This window comes from Arachis ipaensis, chromosome B4 (assembly GCF_059453495.1).
Source record: "Arachis ipaensis isolate K30076 ecotype BB chromosome B4, ASM5945349v1, whole genome shotgun sequence".
Taxonomy (NCBI): domain Eukaryota; kingdom Viridiplantae; phylum Streptophyta; class Magnoliopsida; order Fabales; family Fabaceae; genus Arachis; species Arachis ipaensis.
The window spans coordinates 118,191,024-118,209,271 of NC_142439.1; positions in this window are offsets into that span (position 1 = coordinate 118,191,024).

Below are 18,248 nucleotides of genomic sequence, written 5' to 3' on the forward strand. Positions count from 1 at the left end.
ATGCATGCTGCCAAGGTGGCACCTAACTTAGAATTTTCCAAGTTAGGCGCCATATGAAAGAAGAAGTTGGGAGTCCCATTAGGCCAAGGCAGCGCCTAACTTCATTTTCCTGAAGTTAGGTGCCAGTTCAAATAGAAACCATGGTCCCCACGCAAGATAAGAAGTATTTGAAGATTATTTTAGATTTTGATTAAAACTTTTATTTTAATTACAAATAGGAAAAGATATTATTTAGTTTTAGAAAATATATTTTATATTAATTAGGATTAGATATAAAAGGAAAAGATTCAGCCCTTTGGGCTCACTCTTCTCTTTGACGGACCTCATTCCGCAATTTACAAGTTTTCAAAATCCTTATTTTTTCTCTGAACCATGAGCAACTAAACCTCCACTGTTAAGGTTAGGAGCTTTGTCTATTGTATGGATTGATACTATTACTATTCTATTTTAATTCATGTATTGTTTTCAATTTCAAGAATTTGTTTTCGTTCTTCATCTTATGAATGTGGGTAGAATGGAAGTATGACCCTTATTCTAATTGAGTTCCTGTAAACCTTGGAAAAGTAATTTACATGAACAACAGCTTGAAAACAAATTCTCCTAAATCACTAACTATCTAGACTTAACGGGATACGTGACATATAATCCTCTTATACTTGGATAATTAGGGTTTCTGTGGCACATAAACTAGTTTTTGAACTTAATCCTCTAATCGGAATCAAGTGACCAAGGAATTGGCAGTTGATGAAGGTTAGAGGAGACTAAAAAAGTCTAAGGAATTAGGATTTAGTTATATATAGTTTGCCATGAATTGAATCTTGAATCTTGCATGATTAAAATAGTTGGTAAGAAATAGAAATCTGAAAAATAAACATCTTTGAAACCTTAACTGTTTTACTCATATATTTCACATCCCGTTTACTCATTGCTTTCTGATTTTCTAAAGCTACTGTTTAATGCAATTGAGACCTAAACACTCTTTCCTGCTTGTCTAACTAAGTAAATCACTTAATCATTGTTGCTTAGTCCATCAATCCTCATGGAATTGACCCTCACTCACCTGAGGTATTACTTGATACGACCCGGTGTACTTGCCGATTAGTTTGTGAGTTATAAATTCTGCACCAAATTTTTGGCGCTGTTGCGGGGAATTGACTGTGATTGACAACTACTAGTTGTTTGATTGCCTAGATAAGATAATTTTTCTTTTTCAATTAATTTTCTTTTATTAATAAATTTTAATTTCATCTTTTTTCTTTCTTTTTCTATTTTTTTTATTTCGTTTCGTTCCTTGCTCCCCCGTCTTCTTTTCATTTTATTCCTTTAACTTCAACTTTGAATTTGTTTAAACTGTCTTTCGTTCTTTTGTTTTTATTTCATTTTCGTTTTCCTTCTTTATTTTTATTTATTTTTATTTTTCTATTTTATTAGTTTTATTTAAATTTTAGCTTTAATTCTTGAATTTTTGCTCAATTATTTTTTTTCTCAATTTATGAATTTAAGTTCGGTGTCACCTAGTTATTTTTATTTTAATTTTTCTTTTTATTTTTTATATAAATTTCAAAATTTTCATTCCCATTTCGCTTATAATTTTCGAAATTCTACTGCTTTAATTATTTAGTTGTTTTATTTTATTTCTTTTACACAGGTTACCTCACTGGGAATTTTCTGCACTCTGACGTAGAGGTTCTCACTTTTCTTTGTTTTCTGTTTGTTTATGAGCAGGAATAGGGATAAAGAGCGCCTTTTTTATTTTGATTCTGAACCTAAGAGGACCTTCAGACGGCGTTTGCAACAATCTAGACTCTACAAAGCTAGTGAAAATCTCAGTGAGACCTTTAAAAAGGAAGCTGCAGAGTCTACTATGGATCCTAATCATGTTGTCAACCCTAATATGGTAAATCAGAATGAGAATGAACAACCTAGAAGGATGCTTGACTCATACACTGCTCCCAGTCCTAATTTCTATGGGAACAGTATTGTGGTGCCTCCTATAGCTGCAAACAACTTTGAGTTGAAGCCTCAGTTAGTCACTCTGGTGCAGCAAAACTGTCAGTATCATGGACTCCCACAGGAAGATCCAAACCAATTCATCTCTAACTTCTTGTAGATTTGTGACACTGTGAAATCAAATGGAGTGAATCCTGAGGTTTACAAGCTCATACTCTTTCCATTTGCTGTGAGGGATAGAGCAAAGCAGTGGCTTGATTCTCATCCTAAGGAGAGCCTGGACACTTGGGATAAGGTAGTCAATGAATTTTTGTCATGTTCAAACCTTCAGACAGAGAGATGGTGAGACCCTCTATGAAGTCTGGGAGAGGTACAAGCTAATGACCAGGAAATGCCCTCTTGACATGTTTTTCGAATGGACCAAGATGGAGTTCTTTTATGATGGCCTCTTTGAAATGGCCAAAATGTGTTTAGACAACTCTGCAGGTGGTTCATTGCACATGAAGAAGACGCCTGAAGAGACTGCTGAGCTTATTGAGTTAGTTGCTAACAACCAATATCTTTACTCATTTGATAGGAATCCTATGAACTCTGGGGCTCCTCGGAAGAAAGGAGTCTTGGAAGTGGATACCTTGGATGCTATTCTTGCTTAGAACAAGGTTATATCTCAACAGATCAATATGCTTACTCAACACTTGAGTGGGATGCAGGTTTGATGAGATGCAGAAGCTGGTGAATTAAAAATTATTAAAATGGTTACGTTGCAAGTATAGTTCTTAATTCACCGAAAATCTGCCTATCAATTTAGAAATATGTCACAGAGAATTAAATTAAAAATTACTGGGAGTTTTAAGTCCCAGGTCGTCTCCCAACGAGTTGCAGAAAAGTGTGCTATCTTATTAATCAGATGTTCAAAGAAGTTGAGTTAAGTAAATTGGAATTTAAATTGAGGAAATTTAATTAATATGAATAAAAGCCTTGACTGGGAGTTGATTGGTTGGAATTGCTACTATTGATGGAGTGATTGTAAGATTAATTTATAATTACCGGTTGTTCTGTTTGGTTATCCTTTACTAGGTAAGGGAAAGTCAAACAAGTTGGAATGCCAGATCTGTGCACAAGTTGCAACCCACTTAGTTTAAAGGGATTGGCATTGGTGACAGGATAGCAATCCAACATTTAACCCAATTACAAATTTTTCCTTCAATCCTTCCAACTCAAGAGTTCCTTTTAATCAACTCCCCATCAAGTAAAAAAACTACTCACGCATTGTAAATAATAAATCCATAGCACATGAAAGGGAATTAAAAGAAGACATGATTATTGGAATTGAAATTGAATTAAAAAGAAATAATCCTTGCATTAATTAATCATAAAAGTATTCAAATAACAAAATTGAACAAAACAGAGAACATGGAAGAATGAAACCAAGTTAAGAAAACGAACTAGAATAACGAAGTCTTGATGAGGAAATAACTCTTCTCAATGTTCCAATGCAAAGATCAATTGAAAATTAAAAATTCTAAAACCTAGAGAGAAAAACCTAAGAGAGTAAAACTAGATCTAAAACTGTCTCTCAATGAATGTGTTATTTGTTTCTGCATATTCTCTAACTCTAGTCTGCTGTTCCGGACCGAGAACTGGGTCGAAATAGGGTCCAAAATCGCCCCCAGCGAATTCTGTAGATTATGCATATCGCATATGTGACGCGATCGCGTCATCCATGCGGACGCGTCACTTGCGCTTTTCCTCGCCACGCGTTCGCGTCGTCCACGCTACCGCATCGCTTGGGCTTTCCAATCCGCGCGGCTGCGTGAGCCATGCGGCCGCGTCGCTGCGATTTGCTCTTCTTCGTGCGGTCGCGTGAGCCATGCGACCGCGTCACTTCTCGCTGGTTATCTCCTCAAATTCTTGTGTTTCTTCCATTTTTACTAGCTTCCTTTCCAATCTCCAACTCATTCATGCCCTATAAAATCTGAAACACTTAACACACAGATCACGGCATCGAATGGAATAAAGGAGAATTAAAATTAAATAATTAAAGTCTCTAGGAAGCAGTTTTCAAACATGTAATAAATTCCGGAAAGAAATCTAATATGTATGCTAATTTAATGAATAAGTGGGTAAGGATCATGATAAAACCACATAATTAAACACAATATAAACCATAAAATAGTGGTTTATCAAGGTTTCAGCTATTAGTGCTCAGAATGCCCCTCAAGAGGCTCCATATGACATGAATGGTGGCTTCACTCAAGGTGAAAATTATGAATATGCTCAATTTTATCTTGAACAGGTCAACTTTATGGGGAATATGATAAACCACTATTTTATGGTTTATCTTGTGTTCAATTGAATGGTTTTATCAAGCTTTTACCCACTTATTCATATGATTTGCATGATTTTGCAATTCCTTCCTAGTTTTGTTTTATGGTTGAAAACTTACTTCCTAGAGATCTTTTATTAGTATATTTTAATTCTTCTTTATACCATTCAATGCCGTGATTCGTGTGTTAAGTGTTTCGGGCTTTATAGGGCAGGAATGGCTTAGAGAATGGAGAGGAAGCTTGAAAAAATGGAAGGAACACAAGAAACTAAGGAGATAACCAGCGAGCATCGACGCACATGCATGGCTCACGCGAGCGCGCGATATGAAGAAATTTGTAGCGACGCGTGCACGTGCCTGACGCGTACGCGTGGATTGGAGTTCTGCAAGATGACGTGTTGATGATTGGACTTTTGTGTGGTCTAGAATTCACAATAAATTCTCGTTACAATATAGTTCCTAAACCAACAATAGTCCTTTCATGCAAAAATTGGTTTGTCACTAAAACAAACCCCTAAAATCTATAAACCGAAGTATTGAACCTCGGGTCGTTCTCCCTAGGAATGGCAATAAAGTGTTCTTGTTATTGGTTGTAGAGTATGTTTAGGGTATTGAGATTTTAGACAAGAAATGTAAAATGCAATGAAAATAAACTAGCAACTAACAAAACTCTTGGCAAGGTATGAGAACTAGAAGTCCTATCCTAGTTATCCTCCTCAATTGTGACCACAAATTGTCCATTTCTACCACTTAGTTAACCTCTAACCATGGAGGAAAGTCAAGTGGATGAATTAACTTGATTCCACAAGTCCTAGCCAACTCCCAAGGGAAAGACTAGCTTTAATGGTATCCAAATCAATTAGCAACTTCTAATTATCAATTAACAAAGGAATTAGATAACTCAAGCGTCACTAATTACTCTATCAAAGCTAAGAGGAACAAAATCTACTCTAAAATCCAACCAAGCATTTTATCAAACACTTGGAAGGCATAAAAGTAAAGCATAGTAAATTGATAACAACAATGAAATCTAACAACTACTTATTGCAAGGAATTAATAACAACAATCAAAGAAAACAAGATCTACATGAATTACCTCAAATTGTATTAAAATAAAATAGAATGAACAAGAGTAGCTCTACAAACAAAATAGAAGAAAGAAATAACAACAAGAGAAGAATGATGAATGTAACAACATAGAATTGAAAGGTAGAAGAAGAAGAAAGCATGGATTGAAACCTAGATCTAAATTATTGAACTAAACCTAATCCTAATTCTAATCCTAGAGAGAAGTGAGAGTTTCTCTCTCTAAAACTAAAACTAAACTAGCCTAATGTCTCTTGTGATAGATAATACCCCTCCCCCTTCATTCCTTGGTCTTTTTAGTCTCTTTCCCGCCAAAAGCCCAGCTCCAAATGGGGCTGGAAACCCTCCAAAATCACCAGGCACGTTTTCCTCTTTAAAAATCATGTGTGGTCATCGGCGCGTACGCGCCCCTGGAGAATTTCGCGATCTGCGCGTGAGCGCATAGTGCGCGTGCGCGCCCATGGGATTTTCCAAACTTTTGGCTTTTCATGATTTTTCCATTTTGTATGCTTTCCTTTCACTCCTTTGATCTCTTCCTAGCCCTTTTCAACCTGAAATCACTAGCAAACACATTAAGGCATCTAGTGGAATCAAAGGCAAATCAAAATTATCAAATTAAAGGTCTAAAAAGCATATTTTCACATCTAAGCACAAGTATGGAGACAATCACAAAACCATGCTATTTCATTGGATAAATGTGAGGAAAAGTTATCAAAATGCTCTAAATGCAACACAAGATAAACCCTACAAAGGGGGTTTATCACGCGTGCGCGTGCCTGACGCGTACGCGTGACAAGGAAATTCGCCAAATGACGCGCACGCGTGACTGACGCGTACGCGTGACATGCGCGATCTGCAGAAATAACAGAAAATGCTGGGGGCAATTTCGGGCCGAGTTTTGACCCAATTTTTGGCCCAGAAATACAGAATAGAGCCAGGGAACATGCAGAGACTCAAGACACATTTAGACATTCACATTACGCATAGTTTTTAGTTGAGTTTTCGAATCTTAGAGAAAAATTCTACTCCTTCCTCTAGGGTTCTTCACATTCATAGTTTTAGAGTTTCATACTTTTGCTTTTGGATACTGAGAAGGATCATTACCTCCGTGAAAGTTTTATTATTCTAGTTTGTTTTCTTAATTCCCTTTCTTTTTACTGCCCGTTGACCCTGTTTGGATAAGTATGTTGCATTTTGGGATTTATTAATACAATAACCTTTTTACTTTTAATTGATTTTTAATTGTCTATCATGTTTTCCTTTTATCCCCCTTTTAATTCTGTGAAGTTTATATTCATGATAATGGAGTAGTTCCCTAACTTGATTGGGAGTTGATTGAAAGGAGAACCTTGAGTTGGGATACTCACGTGTTAATTCTAATGGGTAGTTGATGACTAACAACTCTTACTCTAATCCCTTCTTAGGAAAGGATTAGGACCTGTGACATAGTTGGTTAGTTAGTTACTTGACTTTTTCTTATTAATTAAGGGATGACCAGGTAGAGCAACAACCTTTTATTATTAAACTTGGAAAATTTCAACAAGGATAGAAATTCTAATTAATCTTCTCCCGATCAAGGTTTTTAATTTAATTATATAAATTCTCTCGTTAATTTCCATTGTTTAATTTTACAATTATTTATTTTCCTGTTTCTCAAACTCAAAATTGCTGGAAAAACCTCTAACCAATAAGCTGCACTCTTTTGGCAACTCGTTGGGAGACGACCTGAGATTGATACTCCCAGTAATCTTATTCTTAAATCTGTGATAATTATTCTAAATTGACAAACGAATTTTTGCTGGTTAAGAACTGTACTTGCAACGCATTTTTATTATTAATTTCTTAATCGACCAATTTTCGCCGCATCAGAATGCTCCTAGAAACCCCAACAATGATCCATATGCTAAGACCTTTAATCAGGGATGCAGAAATTACCCAAATTTTGGGTGGAAAGAGCAACCTCAGAGGCCACAGAATTTTAATAATCCTCAGGGTGGTTTTCAGCAGAATAATTTCAATAACCGCCAGTTCCAGTCATCTCAACCACAAGATTGGAGCACTTAGAACGTGAATATACCTAAGGGGTGTTAGTGTATTTATAGTAGAGCTGATAACCACCTTTTTTGGAGTAGTTCCACCTTTGTTGGTAAATGACCATTCCCTTTATCTTGGGAGTTTGTTGAAATCTATCTTTTACTAGAGATAGAAATAGTAGGAGAGATTTGGGGAGACAGTTACTTATTTTGGACAAGTAAAGCTAGTCTCTCTTGTCGTGTCTGACCTTTTAAAGAGGTCGGGTAAGTGGTAGAGGTCATCCTTTTTGGCTGGCCCTTTTATCCTTATTGGGTTTGCCTTTATTTCTGGGCCATGGTATGAATAGTGCCCTTGCTTGAGTTCGAGCTTTCATAAGGCCGGGCTCAAGCATTTGTGGCTTCTGTCTTCCTTGTTGGGTACACCGCCTTCAAGAGGTCCGGTACTCGACGTGTTTTTTAAAATTTTGAAACATTTCTGCTTTTAATGAAGGGGCAAACGTTACGCGATAGTTTCCTAGGAATTTGCAAGTGGCTTTAAAGAGGGGTGCAAAATGTCCCCTTTGCCCCTTTTCTCTTATAAAAGCTTCTTCTCTTCCTTCTTCTCTCTTTTCCGTTTCTTAAACACTTTTCCTTTCTTTCCATTATTTCTTTGTTCTTGCTTTGTAACCATTTCTTGGCTTCGAGATTTTTCTATCTTGATTCCTTTGAAGATTTCTTGGCACTTTGAAGAGAAACATGCGAGCTTTCTTGCTGCTTGACATGCCCTTCCGTTTCGCATCTCTTTAAGGTTGGTACCTTTTTTGTTTCTTGTCTTTCAATTATTTTGAATAGTTATATTTGCTTGCTCTGAATGATACTTTGAGTAGTAGTTATGGAAATGTTAGTGGAGATTCTTACATCGTCGATATTTGTGTCTTGAAACTTCTTTGAAAAAACTGTTGACTGTTGCTGTTTTGTTATTACGGATTATGATTGTGTTGCCCCCAAATGGCGTCGTTTTCCTTTTTTTTTGAAGTGGCGCCATTTCCAATTCTTGGATTTGAATGGAGAAAGAAACCTTTTTCAAATCGTATTTGTCAATTTGTTTGTTGAGAACCCAACTTGTTTTGCTTGATGCCCGAGTTTTTTAGTGACAATTTCTTTTGTTGCATTTGTAGGTATAGTTTTATGTCTCATTCTGTTATTCTTGACATCTCAACAAAAGTCCCTTATTCTCTTTTAGCTTGGGTAGATACTTCTGTCCTTACTCTTGATCCAATAGTTGATAAAGAATATGCTGAGACTTTTCGTAGGCATCAGAGGCTGTGTGAGAATCAGGAAGATGAGCAAAATTAGTGGCTGATCCTGAGGATTCTCCCTTTAGACAATTCGGAATGCCCCTTCTTTTACGCTTACAATTGCATTTTTATAAAGTTAGACATTAAACTTCCTTTTTCCGATTTTGAGATAAATATCCTTTGGACTTGCAATGTCGCTCCTTTCCAACTTCACCATAACTCTTGGGCCTTTTTGAAAATTTATCAACTTCTATGTCGGAAGTTTGATGTCTGACCTTCCCTCAAAGTTTCCTTTTACCTTTTTGTTCTAACCAAACTCTTTGGTTCAAAAAAGCTAGCTTGGCTTTTCTTTTATGTCGTCCAGGGTAGGAAGGTTTTCCCCATTTTTGACGAGTCCTTCCATTACTTTAAAAATTATTTTTTCAAAATCTGAGTTGTAGAAGGTGCCTGACCTTTCTTTTTAGATGAAGGTAATCAAGAAGGAACTGAAGGAGGATAGAGATAGGCTGACATCTAACTTGGAGAAAGCTCGGGCTAAAGTGAAGAAGGTAGAGGAAACCTTGGGCATGGTGGAGGGACTAAAAAAAGGGCCAAGGAGAGCTACACCCGAGTTTTTGGGGAGAAGATCGACCTTGAGGAGGAGTTGGACAAGGCGCGGGAGAGGTATGCTACACTTGAGGAGTCTGTAGCTGAGGGAATGGATGAAATGTTTGATAACCTGAAAGCTCAGATTCAAATTATTGCTCCCAAGGCGAATCTTTCCTTGTTCAGTCAAGATAACATTGTAGTAGATGGGAAGATCATTCTGACTCCTAAGGATGATGAGGAAGTTCCCTTGTCTGACCCAAAGTCTTGGGTGCAGAGATCGGTCAAGCTTCTCAGAATCCCAAGGTTGTTAGCATCGAGCTTCCTCCTTTGCCACCTGGTGCTATCCCAGCTGTGCCAGTCTCCGAAATATGACCCGACCTCTTCTGTCCGTGCTAAGGACGTTGTTACTAGGGACGATCTTAATCCTTTACTGGGCACTTCTTTGTAGTTTTTTCTTTGTCTTTAATATTTTGATGGCCCGATGTGTGGGTCTTTATGAAAAAATTTTTATTTGTAATAGTTGGTAGCTTTTTTTAACACTTCCATATGATTGGTTGTGCTTTTTTGGACAGCTTTTTCTATCAAAAAATCTTTTCTCATTTTAATGATTATAGGTTTTAAGTAATTGCTTCGAGTTAGATCTTAGCCCGTGCAACCATTTAGTTGAAGATCGTGTCTTAGCAACTTTTAATGTTTCTTTGTTGCTAAGCTTAAGAGGTGACATCGGTGAGTTTGTTGTTATATTAATTTCCTTTGTTAAGTTCCAACTTCGTGTAGTCGGACTTTGTTAAGTTACTTTTACACTTCATTTTTGTTCCACCTTGATTTTGAGGTCGGTTTTCACGAGTTATTTATATAAATTTCTACATTAATTTGTACCTTGTCCCTTCATCTTGCCGACCATTTTAGGTCGGGCAATGATTTTTGCGGTTTGTCAAGCTTAAATTAATGCGTTTTTATAGGAAACTTTAAAGGAAAAATGGAGTTATCATTGATAAATAAAAAATTCCTTCACATAAATTTGCTACTAAGGATTTTGACTACCCTTAGACCTTGTTATGGTGTTTCGTTAAAATTCCCTTAAGAAAAAACCCTTGTTGGGAAAAGTTCTTTCAGGTCGGGAAAAAGAATACACTAGGAAATAAGGTGCGCTATCTAACTGTGGTATTTCTTTAGGTTACACGCATGCCACGACCTTAGGAATTCCCTTCCTTATAAGTCAGACACTTTATAGTAACATTTTTCTAAGACTTCAACAATCTTGTAGGGTCCTTTCCAGTTGACAGATAGCTTTTCTTCACCCGATTTCTGGATTTCGATGTCATTTCGGATCAGTATTAAGTCGTTTGCAGTGAAGGTTCTTTTAATCATCTTTTGATTATACCTTAAGGCCATCCTCTGCTTTAGTGCTTCTTCTTTGACCCGAGCTTGTTCCCAGACTTCTGGGAGGAGGTCGAGCTCTTCCTTTTGTGTTCGAGTATTGGCTTCTTTATTGTAGAAAATAACTCTTGGTGATTCTTCATTGACTTCTACAGGAATCATAGCTTCCATTATGTAAGCAAGTCGAAAAGGTGACTCCCCTGTTGTAGAGTGAGGAGTTGTCTGATATGCCCATAAGACTTGAGGGAGCTCGTTTGCTCATGCTCCCTTTGCGTCTTGTAGTCGGCGCTTCAACCCGGCTAATATGACTTTATTTACAACTTCAGCTTGTCCATTAGCATGAGGATATTCCATCGATGTGAATTGATGCTTTATCTTGAGATCGGCCACCAAATTTCTGAAGGTTGAGTTGGTGAATTGAGTCCCATTGTCCATGGTGATGGAGTTGGGAAACTCTAAACCTTATGACAATGTTTTTATAGAGAAACTTTCAACTTCTCTGGGCAGTAATGGTTGCTAGTGGTTTCGCCTTAATCCACTTAGTAAAATAGCCAATCCTACTATGAGATGTTTTACTTGTCCTAGAGCTTGAAGAAATGGTCCGAGGAGATCGAGACCCCATTTTGCAAATAGCCATGGTGAGGTGACGCTAATAAGCTCTTCGGGAGGCGCAAAATGAAAGTTGTCATGCTTCTCTTTGTAAGGTCGGCCAAAAGAAGTCGTCCTGGATCACTTTCTTGGCTAGTGATTGGGATCCCAAATAGTTCCCACATATGCCATTGTGTACTTCCTCCAGGACCTCCTTTGTATTGGAGGTCAGGATGCACTTTAGGAGAGATGTTGATACCCCTCTTTTGTATAGAACATTGTGGACCAATGTGTAATTTTGTGCTTCCCTTACGAGTCTTCGAGCTTCCTTTTCATTTTCAGGAAGGACATCAAAATTAAGATAGTTAACTATGGGGGTCACCCATCTTAGGTTTTGATTAGATATGGCCATTATTCTGAGTTGTCATCTCCCTTTGATATTGATGGTGTGTGGAGAGTTTTCTAGATGAGGCTTCTATTGTTGACCCCTGGCTTGGTACTGGCTAGCTTGGAGAGGCATCTGCACGGGCATTTGATTCTCGAGTTATGTGTCGGACCTCCCTTTCCAAAAACTCTGATAGTTGTTCCCGGGCCTCGTCTAGATATTTCTTCATGTTAGGGTCTTTGGCTTGATAAGTGTCATTAATTTATGAAGTTACTACTTGTAAATCACTAAACACTATCAACCTTTGTGCCCTTACTTCTTTAGCCAGCTTCAAGCCAGCAAGGAAGGCTTCATACTCTGCTTGGTTATTAGAAGCAGGAAACTCGAACCTTAGATAGAGTTCTATCCGAGTTCCTTGCTCACTTTCCAAGATGACACCTACTCCACTGCTGGCTTTATTTGATGATCCATCTATGTATAAGCTCCAAGTTGTCGGACTTCCCCAATTTTTAGTGTATTTAGCTACAAAGTCAACGAGATACTGGGATTTGATTTTTGTCCGGGCATCATACTTCAAATCGAACTCGGACAGTTCTACAGCCCATTGTATCATCCTTCTTGCTAGGTCCGTCTTTTGTAGAATGTGTTTTATTGGTTTATTAGTACGAACATTTATAGTGTGAGATTTGAAGTAAGGTCAAAGCCTTTGGGAGATAAGAGCATACGCGAATTTTTCTATCTTTTGATAGTTCAACTCAGCTCCTTGTAAAGCTTTGCTGACAAAGTAGATAGGTTGCTACCTGTTCACATATTCTCGGATCAAGGCTGAGGCTATAGCTCGGGTTGCCACCACTAGATAGAGGACGAACTCTTCTCCCGCAATACATCAGATAAATATGGGGCGTTGTCCCAAGAATGCTTTAAAGTCTTGAAAGACATGTTCGCACTCCTGGGTCCATTCAAATTGCTTTTCCTTTCTGAGGATTGAATATAATGGTAGGGATTTTAATGCTGATCTTACCAAGAATCTGGATAGCACCGCTAGTCTTCCATTTAGTTGTTGTACTTCTTTGAGATAGGTTAGGCTATTCATGTCTAATATGGTTTTACACTTATTCGGGTTTGCTTCTATGCCTCTTTGAGTTAGTATGAAGCCTAAGAATTTTTCTACCTCTACTGCAAAGGTGTATTTTGAGGGGTTTAGTTTCATCTCATGCTTCCTTATTGTGGGAAATACCTTGGAGACGTCGGACAATAGGGCTAGGTCATCTTTAGTTTTGACGAACATGTCATCCACATAAACTTTCATGAGTTTTCCTAGGTGAGAGGAAAACACCTTGTTCATCAGTCACTGGTATATGGCTCTAGCATTTTTTAATCCAAAAGGCATTACTATGTAACAATAGTTAGCTTTAGGAGTTATGAAAGAGGTTTTCTCTTGGTCCAGCTTATACATCAGGATTTGATTGTATCCCGAATATGCGTCCATAAAGGACAGGTACCGATAACCTGAGGCTGAGTCAACCAAAGAATCGATGCTCCTGAGAGTGTATGGATCCTTGGGACAAGCTTTGTTGAGGTCTGTATAGTCTACACACATCCTCCACTTTTCGTTCTGCGTGCTTCTTTACTAGAACCACGTTAGCTAGCCACAATGGATATTTTACCTCTCTTATGAATCCGGCTTCCAGCAATGCTTGCACCTATTCTTCCACGACCTGCGTCCTCTCAAGCCTGAGTTTCCGACGCTTTTGCTAGATAAGTCTAGGACTCGGGTATACAGTGAGCTTGTGGGACATCAAGTCGGGATCTATGCCAGGCATGTCGGAGGCTTTTCAAACGAAGAGGTCAGAGTTTCTCTGTAGGAGGTCTACAAGCTGTGCTTTCAGTCCCTTTTCTAGGTTAGCCCCTATATTAGTTTTCATTTTGGGATGATCTACGATTTTTACTTCTTCTGTCTTTCCTCCAGGTTGAGGGCGTAGTTCTTTCCGAGTTCGAACACCAGCGAGCTCGATAGTGTTGAGTTCTTTTCCGTCTGGGATGCCTTTTAGATTATGGCTTTCATTGTAGCACTTACGTGCTAGATTTTGATCTTCTTTTATTGTGGCAATTTCTTATGTAGTGGAAAACTTCATGCACAAGTGTGATGTAGAGACAACCGCTATAAGTCGGTTTAGAATGGTCCGACCTATGAGGACATTGTAGGCTGACGTGACATCAACCACAATATAGTCAATAATTAACATCCTTGACTTCGTTCCTTTTCCAAAAGGAGTGTATAGAGAGATAACCCAATAGGATGGATCGGCGTGTCCCTCAGTCCGAAGAGGTTATCTGGGTATGTCTTTAGATTCTTCTCTTCCAGCCTGAGTTTGTTAAAGGCTGATTTAAATAATATATCTGCCGAACTGCCTTGATCCACAAGGGTTCTATGGAGGTTTGCGTTGGCTGATGCATGAGCATCTTTTACCCTATTTCCCCTTATTTTCTGCCTATTTTAAGTTAGAATTTATTAAGTTTTATTATATTTTAGTAACAAAATCCTCTTTGATGCTACTTTGAGTTGTTTTGGTGTTAGATGATTTCAGGTGAAATTTGGATCAATTTGGAAGAGTTTTGAGAAAGAAACGAGAAGAAATGAAACTACCCCTTTGGGCGCTAAATGCCAAGTTGGCGTTTAGTGCCAGCAACTCAGCACGCTCTCTGCCCTCAAGGGCGCTAAACGCTAATCTTGGCGTTTAGCGCCAATCAAGCCAGATCTCAATCACTCTTGGAGCATCTTTAGTGGATTTAGTTTTTTTATTTACTCGTATTTTATTTTTGTAATTTTTATTTACAAACCAAATCTTTTAGGTTTAGAATTTAATATTTTATTTTTAGTTTCAAATCAAATTAGGGTAGAGATAAAAGGGAGAAGATTCACTCTTTAGAGGATCTCTCCTCTCACTTCCGCACTTTCACAATTTCTAAAACCCTTGTTTTCTCTTTGAAGCATGAGCCACTAAACTTCCCCGGTTAAGGTTAGGAGCTCTATTTATTTCTATGGATTAAGACTATTGCTTTTCTATTTTAATTAATGCATTGATTCAGTTTCAAAGATTACTTTCATTCTTCATCTTATGAATCTGGGTAGAACGACAGTATAACCCTTATTCTATATGTGTTCTTGTGATTCTCGACAAAGTTATCTAGCTTGACAACAGTTTGAAAGTAAATTTCTCCTAAATTGCTAATTACTTGAACTAATATGGATACGTGATATATAATCCATTTAGCTTTAGGTAATTAGGGTTTTTGTGGCCATAAACTAGAATTGAGCTTAACCCTCTAATCAAAATTAAGTGACAAAGACATTGGCGGTTAACTAGGTTAGAGGAGACTAAATCACTAAGACATTAGGGTTTAGTCAATTACAGTTTGCCATGGAATGAATTTTGCATGATTAAAATAGTTGGTAAGAAAACTTAATCCAGAAAAGTAAACATCTCTGATACCTTAACTGCTTTATCTAATATATTTTTCATACAATTCTAACTGTTTGCGTTTTCTATTCTCTGAACTACTGTTTAATGCTTTTGAATACCAAAACATCAATTTCTGCTTGCCTGACTAAGTGTGTCATTCGACCATTATTTCTCAGTCCATCAATCTTTGTGGGATCGACCCTCACTCACCCGAGGTATTACTTGGTACGACCCAGTACACTTGCCGGTTAGTTTGTGGATAGTCGAAATCCGCATCGTTAGCGAGGAACATTGTTATCACCACCGGGTCGTCATGACCAGGCGTTACCCCTTGAGCATCCTCTTTAGTGAACAAGATGGTGGACACGTTGGGAGTTCTGTTATCTTTCCCAAATTGGTACACCTCTTTAAGATGCCTCTTCCGTGATGATTTCAAGATTCCTCCTCCAGCAAATCCTTTGTTAATCATGTATATGTGTCGTTCAAGAGTTTGAGGTGGACATTCTTGTTGGCCTCCTTCTTCATCTCTTTTCCTTTTCCTTTGATCATCCAACCTTTCTGCCAGGCACCTGTCTAGTCGACCTTCTCTGGCCAATTTTTCAATAATATTTTTTAAATTATAGCAGTCGTTGGTAGAATTCCTGTAAAGCTTGTGGTACTCGCAGTATTCTGCCTGACTTTTTGCCTTTTGTGCTTGATTTGGTGAGGAGGTGAAAGCTTCTCGGTGTGGCATATCTCCCTGTAAACATCAACAAGAGAGACTTGGATACCTTCAGGGTTTCTCCGAGTTATATTCTTATTTCTTCTTGGCTTGCTTCCCCTTTTCCGAAGTGGATAAGGTAGGCTGGATCTCAGGAGAGGCTCTCTTAGTTGTGAATTCTCCTCCATGTTAATATATTTCTCCACCCGTTCTTGTAGTTCGTATAAGGAAGCCGGGTGTTGCTTGGATATGGATTGAGAGAATGACCATTCTTTAAGGCCATTAACTAATCCCATGATCACTGCTTCAATAGATAAGTTTGTATTTCCAGACATGCTTTATTGAACCTTTCCATGTAATCTCAGAGTGTCTCTCTGATTTCTTGTTTAACTTCTAGCAAGCTCGAGGCATGCTTCACCTTATCCTTTTCAATTGAGAACCTAATAAGAAACTTTCTCGTCAGGTCATCAAAACAAATTACCGACTTGGGAGGTAAGTTATCGAACCATTTTATCGTGGCTTTGGTTAGAGTAGTCAGGAAGGCTTTGCAATGAGTAGCATCAGAGGCGTCGGCTAAGTACATCCAACTTTTGAAGTTGCTAAGATGATGCCTCGGGTCGGTCATTCCGTCATAGAGATCCATGTCGGGGTTTTAAAATTTCTTGGAACCTTGGCTCGCACGATCTCTTCAACGAACGGGTCTTCACCTTTCAAAGGGCTTTCCTCCCAATCTGCTCGATTGCTTTGCCTTCGGAGGTTGGCCTCCAACCTTAAGAGCTTTTCTTCCAGCTCTTTTCGGTGTCGTACCCCCCTTTGCAATTCTCATTCTGCTTCACGTTGTCGTTTAACTTCCTGTTCGAGTTGTTCTAATCGTCTGCGGTGGCCATGGACTAGCCCTAGTATTTTCGTTGGATGAGGAGGTTCTTCATCTTCGGGTGGGTGGATTTCTGATTGAATCTTCCTCGGTTGAGGGTTTCCTGATATTCTTTCTCCGTGGGGAACATGCTATTCTCTCCCGAGGTGGAGGTAGTGCCAGCGCGAGATCGTTGTGATGGAATTCTAGTTTTGACTCAGATGTTGTGTGGCCATTTTCATATTGATTGTCCGCCATTGTCAAGGGTTGAGCTCCAGGTCCCTAGCAACGGCACCAATGTTCCGAAGGTTACCTGAAATGATGATTTGGGCCTGGACATGAGGTTCAGACTCTTGGCGAAGCAGCGTCCAACTTGTTCTTGTGCCGCAGTCCGAGTTTCTCGTGAGGAGTGGGGGTGATACCTACAGGAGACTCCGATACTTAAGTTAGCAAAGGTTTTAAGTAGGTATTTTATAGATTAGAATGTGAATATACTTGAGAGGTGTCAGTGTATTTATAGTAGAGTTGATAACCATTTTTTTTAGTAGTTCCATCTTTGTTGGTGAATGACCGTTCATTTTATCTTGTGAGTTTGTTGGAATCTATCTTTTATTGGAGATATAGATAGTAGGAGAGATTTGGGAAGACAGTTACTTATTTTGGACAAGTAAAGCTGGTCCTTTTTGTCGTGTCCGACTTCTTAAAAGAGGTCGGGTAAGTAGTAGAAGCCATTCTTTTTGGGTGAGCCTTTTTATTCTTATTGGAACCGGCTCTATTTCTGGACTAGAGTATAAACAGATTGTAATATGATATCTTGAAAAAATAACAAGCAAAACAATGTGAACAGGAGCAGAAAAAAGGTGAAGTATAGATCCATATGTGATGCGCAGACATAAGTGATGTCAATCCAGAAATTACTTGAGGACACCCGCACATTCCACAGAACTATTAGTCTATTATTACTCCAACAGTATATTGTGACAATCAGTCAGTTTGCTTATTGGCAACAAATCCAATGTTACATAGCAGATGTAAGCATATGGAACTGAATTTATACTTCCTAAGAGACCTGGCTGGTGAATTAGAAGGCTTTATATGTGACTCATATCCCCTCTCAAAACCAAATAGCAAATTCTCTAACCAAACCATTGTCCCTCCTGCTATTTGAGAAGTATATATTCAAACTGAAGCTTCGAAGTGTAGAGTTAACTATAGTTGGAAATCTGTTGTAATTAACTATGGTTATTTGTTGGTGCACTTGTTATATATATATAGCTGTATCTCTGTAGAGCAATATACACTCGAGATAATTCACTTCATTGAGATGCTTTTAGTTCTCTTTCATTCGAGCTGAGTTCTTTAGTTCTTTAGTTTTCTTTACTGCATAATACAATTTTATCTTCCAATTGTTCAATTCTTGAATTCTTGCTTGTTCAGAATTCTTCAGGGTCATTAAGACTCTTTCAGTATATATGTTAGTACGAATATAAATGGATTGATATAGAAATGAACTTATTTTTTCACACATGAACACTTTATTATAGTAACATATGCATGTATATATCATGTATGCATGGGTTCAATTTCGCTTTTCTCACATTATTAAGAATGGACATAA